The 13,873-nt window shown below is 41.3% G+C and overlaps 1 protein-coding gene across 1 annotated transcript in view; it reads left to right on the forward strand.

Moving 5' to 3' along the window:
• Positions 1-13,873, forward strand: part of plpp4 (phospholipid phosphatase 4) — a 40,318-nt gene that overhangs the window by 853 nt on the left and 25,592 nt on the right. The gene's annotated exons all lie outside the window — the stretch shown is intronic.

The raw sequence follows: 13,873 nt of genomic DNA on the forward strand, positions 1-13,873 counted from the left end.
CAGTGGGCAAAATCAGAGAGATGTGAGTTACGGAAAAAATGAAACACAGGAAGGAACAGGAAGGTTCTTAGTTTTGTGTGTTTCACGATGCACAGTTCTGGCTGATGTGTCCTTGTCTATTGAGGCCACATTTAAAAAAAAAAAGCTGTTCCACCCAGTATCACCACCACCATCCCCTCGTCATAAAGTTCTTTATCACTGTAATGAATTGAGTTGTATTCCCTAGATTGCCTCTTCAGTACACAGAAAACAAGCTGAGGCTAAAAAAGAACAGTGTTTGTCACAAAGCCCCAACAGTGAACTTGATCTGTTTTGGACATTGAGTGTGTGCCCCTTAACTGAGCAGGGTGCTTTAAATTGATTTGGTTCTACAGTATCGAGTTTACTTTTTCCCTGTGAAGATACAGCATCACAGACATTACAAAATCCAACGCAATGATCCACATGCTTACAGCTTAAAACATCTGCAGATTTTCTAGAGTTCTGACCATTTGGCAGGACAGCAGCAGAATATCATCAAACTCTGCTTATGACTGAGAGCCTTTATTTTCAATAGCACAAACTCAGGTTTCGAATGTATTCCTGCCAGAGGTAGTATTTGGTCAAATACATGTCTTTTGATACCAGCAGTAATTGTTGTACTGAGCCAGCTTGATGCCCAGCAGATCAGAGAGAGTTACCCTGTGGCCCTGAAGGGCAGCAGTCCCCTGTTCTTACCTCACCTTGAAGCTTGAGGTGAGGGCAGGATAATTGAGGTCAACTAGAAAATGTTTTCTTCACTGGAGGTGTAAACGACAGTTTTTAGCTGTCAGCTTTTGTGCTTGCTTTCAGCGCACTGTCGTTTTATCTCGGAAATGCAACATATGTTTGATTTAACCGACAAGTATTTCCAGGCTTATTTCTTAGTTAAAATCCTGCTCTTCCCATTACAGTGTTATTTTATTGCTATCTACCATTGCAGCACAATATTAAAGTTATCTAACTGGAAGAAGACAAAGGAACATGATTTTCTCATTTCTGTTCATGGTCCTTTATGGCTCCGAACAGGTGCAAAGGGATGAATCAGTACTGCATTATTTTGGGCTCATAAGCCTGTATGAATGCTTCAGTGTTTTAATCAGAGATCACACACACAAGTTCTGTCTTTTGTTGTGTTGGAGTCCAATTAAATAACATTGATTGGGGCCAGATTACATAGAACTTATTCTCTGTGCTTTGTTTTCCTTATTCTCCAGCACAAAATAAACTACTGTACTCAGTGAGGACTGCTTCTGTATGGAGGGAACAATGTAAACAGAAGAGCCGTGAATTCTCTGTTATCAGTCACATCCCAATTTTGCTGAATATGATCTGTCTTTAAGGGAATATTACTATTCCTCTCCCCTTGTTTGCCAAGCTGCCTGTGTGTTCCAGGCCCTAGGAGGTGCACTGACCTTAGTGTGTGATGTTTTGTTTGCCCTGTGCTATCAAACCTCCAATGCCGTGCAGTCACCATAGCTTGGTAGGCACCCCAGGAGTCTCACATTTCCCAAGAGTAATGACAAAAGTCCAGTCTAAATGGAAATGGACCTTTGACATTTAGCAAAACATAGAAAGAAAAAAAAGAAAAGAAAGAAAGAAAACATTTTTTTTCTGTGGTTAGCTACTCAGTATAGACAGAGGGCATGATACGATTGGTGCTATTTCACTTTCCTTGTAATCCCGAGCTTAGACAAATACCAAGAAGTCATTTCTTCCTTGAGTGGTTCTGTGGCAGAGCTCATGTCCACAATTAATCAACACATGCTCAGAGTTAAAGTTTCTCTGTAATTGTTCTCCAGCTCATGGGTGGACCTTGAATAAGCAGATCAATTCTACTAAATACCAGAAAGAAAAAATCAAGAAGGACACAGAGACAGAGAGATAAGGAAAGAGGAGAGAGATAAGATGGTGCACAACTTTGGGAAATCTAGATTGTTTTGAGATTTTTTTTAGATTAAAACTCAAGGAACAGCAAATAGAGAGCTACCAAAAAACTCTTATCCAAGCCATCTGAAAGCTTCTTGATGGAGTGGTTGGCCAGAGAAGAAGGCAGCTGTTTTACAGGCTGGTGTACACAATGAAAAAGAACAGATTTGTTTCTGCCAAGAGTAACAATTTCATCCCGAGCAGATCTGACTCTTTTATTGCTGAGAATTAAGGCCTTCATTTGCACCATATATTGGCAGCATATTCGCTACCAGGATGTCCGGTCTGTGACGAGTTAAATACCCTCTGATCCTGACTTTGTTTAAAGAAAAACATTTGATATTTAACAAAAGGGTTAATACTGTGTGCTCTACAACAACACTGTTCATCCCACAAAGCAGTGTTCGGCTCGCTGCGTATCATCCTTTCCTCTCAGAGGGAAGCTTAGGAGTAGCCCTGGGATGCAGCCCAGAGTCTTGGCAAGTCTCAGAAAGCTTTGTGAGATGTTGGGGAAGAGCAGAATGTCAGGCCTTAGACTGGTCAAGAATAAGCGGATTGTTTAGCTTGCACGTTAAAGATGGAGCCTCTGGTTTTGTGGGGAAAATCTCTTTGTAGAGGATTACTTACAGTGGCATCAGTAGTTAATGTGATCAAAGAAATATTTCTAATATTGTGGTAGTTACTGTTTTGGTTACTGGATGAATGATGAAAAACTTAAACGGATAAGATTTAAGATTTCAAGGCTGGTCGATGTGCCAACGTTCTTTATATAGCAGCAGCAAGTGCAGTTTAATGGTACAAAAAAAGTCCTCTCTGAGCATCTATTGTCAGAAATGAAACAAAAGTGTGTCTGTTTACGGTGCAAACGAACAAACTCACATTGCTTTAATAAAAAAAAAAAAAAAACTCCAACAATTTGATTTCATGCTGCACACAGTGTGAGTAGTTTTCTGCACATTAAGCCACAGCAGCAGTCACTGTGCTGAGAAGTTGGACGTGTGCAGCTTGTCACCTGCAGCTCTTCATCTAACAGCTCACTGTGGCTGTAAAAATGTAAAATTACTGCCAATAATGATAAACAATTGGTGTGAGTTTTTCACAATTATGGCTACCATGTGTTTGGCCAGTTGAATGCCTTTAACATGAAGCAGTAGCAGGATGTTCATACAAGTTAGCAGTAATTTAACACAGCTCAGGTTGGGTGTAAAAACAGCGAGACATAAAAATGAGATAATTTTGCCTTGAATTACATGCATGCCTGTTTTTCTCCCTTGTGCTTAATTAGGCAATCTGGATTTATGGTGGACTCCATCTTGCATGATAAAAATTACTAGGTATAGAGACATAATTACTTATAAAAAATACAGAAATTTGAAATACAGAATTAAAGAAGCTAAAGCTAAGTATAATCAAAATGAAGTCTGAGTAGGAAAATCTTATTTATATTATTTCAAACTTCACCCACAGCATTTTGAAAATGTCCAGTCATTCTCAACAGAACGAACGAAATTTGTTTAAAAAAAGGTTCCAGTCAGTACCATCTTTCAAAGGTTCCTTAGTGATCTATTAGCAGAAAGGGAATATAGTATTCATAAATATGTTGTCATTATTGTGTAATGAAACTACCAACCTTTATATTTTCTTAAGCCGTTGAAATTTCTATAGGGAGCGGATGACCTTTCACAGAGGCATCCATGCTCAGGTGGTTGTAATCTGCAATCTCACCACTAGATGCTGCTAAATCTTTCATGTTTTATATGTTGCACCTTTAAGAGGTGTTACGTATTAATCCCTTCAGTGTCCAAAGGTTTCTAATATTGTCAGTCCCACTGAAAATAGAAACTCCTGCAGCTCTGCAGCCTACAGCCTTTGTTATATTTCACCAGTCTCTGTGGGTTAGCCTCCCATGGGCCAAATCTCCAAGCAATCAAGCTCACTCTAACGGATTTTACAATGCCTGTGTAGTCAGTGATGACATAGTCCACCATATAGTAGGCTGAGATATTTTTTTGAAAATCTGATTGACTCAACTAAAGGTAGACATAAGTAAATACTGGAGTAGCATTCGTCAGATAGTGAGAAAACTCCAATTGGATGGCCACGTTGCTCTTTGTCTATGTCTCCACACAATTGTGGCAGTTTGTTTTCAAGCCTTTCTGTTTGTTCTCTTGTGGTGAGAAATCACAGTGTGACACATATCTAGCTAGGATCACTTACAATTTGTTTGCTTTTCACTGCCTGCGTGATTATTGCAGCATATTCTCCCTCTGCATTTCTTGATTTTGGCAGCAGCAACTGAGGCACTGGATCACAGGTCATCCAATTTGCAACCCTCATTATGTTAGAGATGAAGAAAATATTGCGTGTGCAGCCTTGACAAGTGACTGTGGCTGGAGGGATGTGGAAACAACTTCCGACTGGTTTCTGCTGACACAAATTGAGACAGGGGAAAACAAGTGACCGAGATGAGTGTGACCTCTAGGCATCTTCACGTATTGATCTTGACTGAGATAGCACAGCGAGAACACGCTTTGTTATACTTGTTGTTTTTTTTAAAAAAGGCTTGATTGATTACTTAGTTCTTAAGAGAGCGGCTTGTGAAAGGGGCAGAGTTGTCCAATTGAACACAACAAATGGAGATTATTCAACAAGCACAGCTGAAAGCAAAAGTAAAAGTACAAAGATCAAAAATAGTGCAGAGGTAAGACTTTTCAGAAGGATTTGTGTGTTATATGCCAAATTTGATTATCGATTGCATTAGTGGCCAGGTTGCATTTAGTATCTAAGAGGTCTGTGAAAAACAGGTGGACGAATAATATTACAAAATAGATGGATGGAAAAATGAAAACTGTCAAGGCACAGAGGAGGAGATTTGTGTAAAGAAAGGATGGGCAGAAAATGAACTGTTTGTTTTTAGCAGACGGCTAGAGGAGGGGTGAAGGAGAAAAGAGAGAAAAGTGTGGGTCAGCAAACTCTGCAGGTGCTGTGGCAGAAATAACCATGAGCAGAGACAGCTGACGATCACAGACGAGGGATTCCCTGACATCTCAGTCTGTCACCGCTCTAAGCTATTCTAGGATTTCATTCTCAACAATCATTTGATCAGCTCATTATGTCTTGCTGTCCCTGCTGTCATCTATCCATCCCCATCTCATTTGCCTTTCGTGTGCGTCAGATCACTCAGTTACTCTCTTTCTGCCCTATTCGCCATTTCTTCTTTAAGGAATACTTCAAGTTTTAGCAGATATTGCCTTGTGGGGGTCAACCTATCCATTAGATGATGACATTTTACTACAGGCCAAAAAAACAAAGAAACAAACAAAACAAAAAACAGAACAAAACAAAATTAGTTAGATGAGAACCAAAAATAAAAGTGTTCAACAACTACTGGGTGGATTGGCATGAATTTAGACATTGATGGTTCCCTATCACTGTATACTTTTCCAAAATTACAGTCCAAAGACATGCAGTTTTGGGTTAGGTTAGTTGGAAACATACTTGGTGAACATCACCATCTTAGCATTGACATTGTGAGCATATTAGCCTTTAAATTCTAGCTTTTAGATTAGAACCTAAACCTGCCAGGGTGGCTGACTCTTTGCGTGATCACAGAAAATAACACATTTGGTCTGTAAACAGCTGTTTATTGTTTCTGTCAGTGTCAAGACAGATTCTGGTCAAAGGAGACATGAATTATTTGGAATTCATTACATTATCTAACGGAGATAAGTGGTTTCTACTAGCCTGCACATGTCAGAGAGTTCTGGGAGAAAAGCATTAGTCACTTCTCTTAACTTAATGGAGGAGTCATTAGTTCCATTTATTTAAAACATATGAATTAATAATTTTGTAGAGTTACAGTTCTCTTCTCAAGTCTGATTTATTTCCCAGCCCACCCCTACACTGCAGCTCTCATTACAAAATAAAAATTTAAAAAAATTAATCAGATGCCACCATTTTTACAGGAGGAATTTAATCAGAAATCCAGTCATTAAGGCAACAGTCAGTAAGGATTCTGCCTATCCTTGAAGGCATTTCTTAAATTGCATTTTCAGCTGGATAATCTTTTAACTTCTACAACTATTTTACACACTCTCACCCTTAGGTACATTTTTTTTACTGTAACATGGTGTTTTGTTTCTTCAGTGTCCGTCACGTCTGTTTGGATCCAGTACTCCTGTTTCCTTTACCCCTAAAAAAGAAAATGAATTAAAATTCTTGATGAAAATGCGTCAAAGGTTTCCAGCTGAGCAATCTGCTTCCTGATTACTTGTTACAAAAACTTAATATTACATCAGCATTTTTTTTTAGGTGTTCTAGGCAAGCTTAAAATTATTCATCAAGTAACAAGCAGACAAGTATGAAATAATATTTTTAATATGTAGATAACACTTTGTGAATAGCAATAAATATATAGAGATCTATATTTCATGAATGATATGTGCTGTTGTCATCCCATTTGTCTAGATGTGTTCTGTAAAAGGCGCCAAGGAGATGATGAAATATTTGAGACTTGACTGCAGCTCAGCCGGTGGAGGCTGGGCTGAATGGGGATGCTGCAGACCTGGAAGGTCTGGACGCAGCATGGCAGTGACAGTTCCCGTCGAAGCAGAGGGGAGGCTCGCTGCACTGCTTTACACTTCCTCCTATCATGTATTTCCTCTCGGACTCTCCCACCTTCTGTGTGTCACTTCTTCCCTCCATTGTACCTTTCTTGGATATTTTCTTAGTTCTGCTCCATTACTGTCATTTCTGGCATCATACTCTTATCTGTACAAAGACACATGAGGGGCAGGGGAGATAAAAAAGCCTCCTTCTTACACACATCCTCACACATATAGCAATCTCCTGACCCAAATCTCAACATATTTGACAAGCAAGGCCCTTTACTTCTGGAAAAGCCTTCATCATGTCTGTGTGTGTGTGTGTGTGTGTGTGTGTGTGTGTGTGCGTGCCCCTCAGGCTCCTGGGTTTTGCTGTCAGATAGACTCTTTCTATGATGACTCCTCTGTGGTTTTCCAGACAATGCACTGCAGAGTGATAGCTCACATTTTGCCTCAGCGTGGTGACTCACATAAGGCATATGTCATACTGTAGTCGAAGGGAGGAAGGAGCAGAGGTATATCTCTGACAACTCTTATAACTTTTTAGGTAAACAATCTTACAGTCTTACCAAAACTGAAAATATCGACAAAGAAAGAAATCAACACTGATTTTTTTTGTCAGCTTCATACATTTGCTACATCTGGAGACTTGTGCCTCTTAGGCCTCTAGGGGCTTATGTCCCTGCCCTTGTCCCAAGTTAGTCAAATGTGTTCTTCTCAACAAACCCAGAATTCTTAAAATTCAACCTCAAGTTCAGCAAACCAGAAAAATATAAATAAAAAACAGCCAAACCTTCTTTTTTTTTTGGCTGTAACACAAATAAAAAAATATTCAGCTACACTGTGAGCAGGATAAAAAAAATAATACTCTCACTCAGGGCACACAATGCTATTTTTCATTTGCCTCACGTTTCAGACAGTCCCTTTAATTATTTCACCAACTTAAACCTGCAGTGTCGACAGTCCAAACTCCAGCTGTAGATAAGACAAAACAAACAATAACTGTAATGAGACTGACTGATAGCAACTTGATCTTCACTAGTGTACACACTTAATGATTCGATCTTTCAGCTGTCAACAGACATGGGCCCAGACTTTATCTTTCATTCTGCAAATACAAATAAAGTTTATAAAGCCTACACTTTAATACGTGGCCCACACAGTGGTTTACACAGAAAATTAATAAATTAATTAGGCTGATTAGACCTTGTTTCGGTACTGTGTGGTTAAGACTGCGTGATTGAATTGCCCTTGACTCCACAGTTGTTTTGTTCACGTAGGGGTGGGACAGCTTAGTTTTTTATGGAGATTGGTGACCTCAGTAGATCCAGATTTCTTTCACATATTTTCGTAGGTTAAACTGGGAGTTGGCAGGTGAGGATATCAAGATTACTGATTTCTTTCTACAAAGTCCAACCTTAAGAATTATTTCTATAGAAAATGCATTTGTACCAAAAAAAAAAAAAAAGAAGCAGAAATATTAATGGCCAACCTGCTCATTAACCTACTTGCCAACTGTAGACAACTGTCTGCCCTTTCAATAGCTGTTGTAGATCACAAGGTGGTGAACTGTGGGCTGAACCGAAATGAGACGGCCTAGTCTACGAAGGATTTCCTGTTTGCGTCACGGACTGTTCCCACCCCTACCCTTGAGTAACGCCTCCTGACGCCTAGCAACCAAGACAGCTGCAGGTGGGCCACTGACTGGATCCAGCCATTTGCCACTTGTGTCATATTCGCTTTTCATCACCAGTGTGCGAAGAATGTTGGGATACGTCGGTCATGATGGATACAACAGTTCTTTGCTGTGAAAAGAAGGTCCTATTTGTTGTGTTTGAAGGAACCTATGAAAGGGGACAGCCTTGTTGTCATGCTGTGATGCAATTGGCCTTCAAATGCAGCCTTTGAAGGATGTGGTTGCTGAATTTGCAGATATGTGAGCCAAGAATCTCCCACAAGTCATTGTGGGCAGATGTGTCAACTGCTCTGTTTATAGCTTCAGCTAGCCATTTATGGCAGAGAAGGTACACACAGCAGCTTTCATTCGCAAACAGAAGAATACATTTGAGAATGTTAAAACTATAATTAATATTGGCTCTCTCTGTTAAAAAAAAAAAAAAAAAAAAAAAAGACTTCACAGTAGACAAGCAGTGCATGTTCATGTGTTCTGGAGGAGTGGCTTTGGAGACAAGTCAGAACCAAAGGGTGGGTTTGTTTGGTTTTCTACTTTTAAAATCTTTTCACTACTTGGTGGTTTTCCAAGTTCACTACCTTCAGTGCAATGAATATGCTAACCAGTTAAATAGAGTCATTTGTGTTTTATTTTAATGTGATGAAGTCCTTAGGAAGTAAGCCAGCAGTTACTGTAAAAGTTTTTCTCACCCATTACTTATGCTGGTTAAAGTTCTTCTCACAAATGTGTGGGTGTATACAAAGATCCTTATTAATGCATGTGAGGTGACCTCATGTACACTAATTCCACCCACAGTCAACCTGAGCAGAGGTCCAGTCTGAATATCTTAAAATGTGTGGGGGTGTGCAGGACCTTCAAGATATACTGTACAAGATATACTGTACACGCTACAGGAACCGTAAAGCACATTCAAATTAAAAGGAAGCAGAGTAGATTAAATTGATTTCTACTGACTGTTAGAAGCCAAGAATACACGATCAGTCCTTCTCTTGTTTGACCATCAGTTAGCTATACCTAGCTATACTATGCTATACAATGTTTTGCATCATGTGACTGACATAAGAGGCAATCAAAATAGTAATCACTGAGCTGGGCCACCCCTCTGTGGCTGAGTCGCCCTCTGTGACAGTCCCACTTTTAGCAGCATGGCTTCACTCAACTTTTTCAAAAGGCATCTTTCAGCCTCACCAGTAAATATCATACCACTCCTGTGCTACCATTGAGCTGTGTATCGTTAGTCAGCTAACGCTGCTGTGGGGGGGATGTTAATCTCATGCTGTTTGGTGCATTCATAGTTCACCAGGAAACTGGACAAAAGGGGAGCGTTAAAGTGGTAAAGAGGCGTTTATGGTCTGGGTTTGTTTTGCGTCTCACTAGACCCTCTAGTAAATAAAAAGAAAATCAGTTGAGTACTTTTAAATAGCCAAAGGCAAGGAAAGTGGCTGTTACAGTGAGGGAACATTCATATATAGTTCATGAATCATAAGATGAATAATGTTATAAATGATTATAAATAAAGCATCACTGTGTGTGTGCATGTTTATGCTTTTAAAGTCAATATTAAGATAAGGAATATTTGAATATTTGTGTAATAAAATCAACAGTATGTATTTTTGGATGTACATTCATAGTAAGCATCTATATACATCTCAGATATATGTGTGTGTGTGTCTGCTTGCATACATGGTTGTGTGTGTACATGGCTTCTGATGCTGCTAATGACTAGCTTTAAGACTCTGCATATTGCAATCTGTGTATGTTCACCCTTCCTTTGAATGAGCACAAAGCTAAAACCTCTCTCCTGCTGCTACTGACTTTGACATTTGCTAGGATGAACAATGAGCATGACAACATAGATAAATGTCAGCTCTGTGTCCCGGTCCTGTATCTTTATCCAACATCACAGCCGACATGAATAATCGGGGTGTCTCTGTTTAATTCTTTCCACTTTCCTTCCCTCCCTTCCACTGTCTTTTTCTCTGTCACTTCAAGCATTGTTACCCTCATGTCTAACTTAATAAACACAGCCACACACACACACACACACACACACATACAGGCATGCAGAACAACACACACAACAAGCATCCACTAGGGTGTCTATATACCCTCTGAAACAGTGGGAGCTTCTTCTGAGCTGAACGCAGAATCCTTAAGCACAGAGGTGACCACAGATGTCAGTTATTCAGCCTGCAGAATTAATTATCTGCGCCTCAGCGGGAATGTTTTTAGTTTATGATAATCACCAGTTTCTCAGTGGGATGTAAATACAACAGATTAAATTCAGATTTGACCTTTTGTAGATTAAAAATTTTCAACATTTCAAGGTTAACTGACAAATACACACTTCCCATGTGTATTCATCCTTTAGCAACTGTGGTTTCAGTGAGGTTGCAGGAAAATAACAGAGCATAGCTGGAACAAACTCAAAGTAAAAGTAAAAGGAACTAATAACTGTCTTACCCCCCCCCCCCCCGTTATTAATAGAGCAATCCACCATAACATAAAAAGTCAGAGCTGGTAACATTTGCTATTTCAGTTTCCCAGTGAATTTAACAATTAATAATTTACATTTCTGTCTAGAGCATCTCTTTGTCATCAATTACTACATGTCATTTCTTGATGACTAATAGAGGTGCTGCACTGCTGAAAACTGAATGACACAGCTTTACTAATTATTCAACAATAATAATTATATTATCACTCACTGTCACATAAATGTGACACCCTCTGTATTAAACATTAGTAGCAATAAAAAAGAAAACGGTGTTGTTGATATTTACTTATTATGACCAGAATGTTATACGTTGATGTACTGGAGAGAAGAAGGAGAGGTAGGACCCAAATAAAGAACCAAAAGGAGCTTTATTCCTCCTTGGATCACCAAGGCAAGGGAAAAATACAAAGGCAGAGCCGAATGAAACAGGAAACTGAGAAAAACTGAATGGAACAGTAGAGAGAAGTATTTATAGGGGGAAAGCAAAAGATAATTGTAAACAGGTGAAACCCATTAATTGAGTGTGTGAGGTTGCCAGGGACCAATGCAGGGAAAAAGGGAAGTCCTTTCAGTGTAAAGGTCCCCAGCAGGAAGTCCCAAAGGGGAACCATGACAGGACCCCCCCCCCCCACTGGTGAGTGGTCAGCTGGAGTGATCAGGTGAGTGGTCAGCTGGAAACTCAGGTGAAAGGCCTGCCGGAGACCAAGGTGAAGAGCTGGCTGGGAACTGAGGCAAAGGGCTAGTCTGAACCTCAGGGGAGAAGCCTACCGGAAATCCAGACAAAGGGCTGGCGGGAGATTGAGGCGAGGAACTAGCCGGAGACTGAGGTGATTGATTGGCCAGAGACAGAGGCGAAAAGCTGGCCGGAGACTCAGGTGAAGGGCTGGTCCAGAGATGGGAAAAGGACCTCAGTGGGGACGCTGTCATTGGCACGCTGAGGGATCCTGGACAGAACCTCAGCGGGGGCGCTGTTGGCGGTGCACTGAGGTTCTGGAATCAGGACTGGAGCCTCAGCGGGAACGGTGGCATGGGCGCACCGAGGCTCTGAAAGTAGGACTGGAACCTCAGCGGGGACGTGGACATCGGTGCACTGAGGCTCAATAACCAGTAATGGGGCCTCAGCGGGGACGCTGTTGTCGGCGCACTGAGGTTCTGGAATCAGGACTGAAGCCTCTGGGAGCAGGGACGCTGGAGACTGGGGTGCTGGAGACAGGGGTGCTGAAGACTGGGGCGCTGGAGACTGGGCCTCGGTGTGGGCGCCTTTGCTGGGATACCGAGGGACTGATACTGGGATCTGGTGTGAAACCTCAGTCGGGATGGCCACGTCAGCGCACTGAGGTTCTGGAGATTGGAGTGGAACGTCAGCGGGGACATTGTCGTTGACACGCTGAGGTTCAAGCGACTGAAAGGGTGGAACCTCAGCGGGGACGGCTTTGTTGGCACACGGGGATCTGCCTCTTTGGACGGCAGCGACTCAGTCGTTGTCGAGGCTGCTGGTCACGAGGTCCTGTCTGCTGTGGGGCTGGGTGCTCGAACTGCTGTGGCGCTGGAGGCTCAGGCGGCGAGGAGGCAGCTCTGGACCCTGGTGGCAGGACCGGAGATACGGCTACCCCTCTCTGACGACGCTGCCATCGGTGGTGCAAGACAGGAGACTCAGGCGGGGGAAGAGAGAGAGTGAGAGGGGACTCAGACTGAGGGAAAGGAACCTCAGGCTGAGGGAGAAAATACTCAGGCCCTCTCCCGTGTCGCCACAAGGGTTTCTAGGAACCCGGAGATCAGTTGGTCCTCCTTGATCGAGTCCGCTGGGTCCTGGTGGAAGCATTCTGTTATATGTTGATGTGCTGGAGAGAAGGAGAGGAGGGATCTAAATGCAGAACCAAAACAAGCTTTATTCCTCCTGGGATCACCAGGGCAAGGAAAAAAAACAAACAAAAGCAGAGCCAAATGAAACGGGAAACTGAGAAAAACCAAATGGAATGGTAGCACATACAAACAATTGCAATAGGCAATGGGAACCATAACACAGAACCAATATTAGCTGATTCTGGAAAGTGCTTGGCAGAGCAAGTCAGCTAAGAAGACACAACATGTACATTTTTCACCAATGACATTTTGACAGTGTACAGAACAAGTTGCACTCAAAGCTGTGACACCTCTTGAAATTATTCTCAGCCATAATAAGGTTGCAATTCTAGAGTTGGTAACACATGTCACAGAAAAGCAGAGGTGTGCTTGATAAAATTAGAAGGTCTAAACTAACATTTCCATCAAACTCAGTCTAGAAGACTGACATTACGGTAACACATTACTGTCCAGTAACTTGTTATTATATACCATATACCTTGAGGTTTCCAGTAATGACTCATGAACACTTGATTAATAGGTTGCTCCTGATTCATTCATCAGTAACCACATGCATTTTGGTGTTAATTATTGTACGAGTTCATGTTGTTTAATGATGTACTGTTAAAAGTCACAGTGGAAAAATTGGAAATTAATGAATTGAGATCATGTAGAGGAAAAGAAAAGTTTTATAAAGAAGAGAAGTGAATAAAAACACTTCATTACAGAAAAAAAAAACTTACCCAAGGCTGACAGTTTCCTCTACAGTGCAAAAAAAAAAACTCAACAGATGTGATAAGCCAACACCAGTGAGCTGGTAAAGTTGATGGATTCACTCAGCAAGCGCCATGAATATAAGCTTTGGTCCTGTGGAGCATTTGAGAAGCCTGCTGGCAAATCACCAGTGCATAACATCCTGGCTCCTTTTTTTCCTTCTGTGGGTTGGAAACTTATCTTACCCTGCCTCCCCACCATGTGGCCTTCAGTTTCCAATCCCAGTGTGTCCCTTAGCTATGTCCTGCCAGCTTTAGACCACTGCTTTTTCTAATGCCTGTCTCAAATGTGGGCATCTGACCTTCTCAAAGCATCTCTGGGGCTTTTATCATGAACAGACACCTGTAGTTTTACCAAGCCAGCCTTTTTTTAAATTTTTGCTCCTCATTATATAGTGGCTTTTAACATAGCTTCTTAAAGTTTGAATGGGTAATTAAAACTAAAAGAATTACCCTGCAATATCCTCTGTTTCAGCCCAGTAGGACTTTGCATGGCAAGTAATGCATGGCATATTCT

The sequence above is a fragment of the Mastacembelus armatus genome, chromosome 15, assembly GCF_900324485.2.
Source record: "Mastacembelus armatus chromosome 15, fMasArm1.2, whole genome shotgun sequence".
NCBI lineage: Eukaryota > Metazoa > Chordata > Actinopteri > Synbranchiformes > Mastacembelidae > Mastacembelus > Mastacembelus armatus.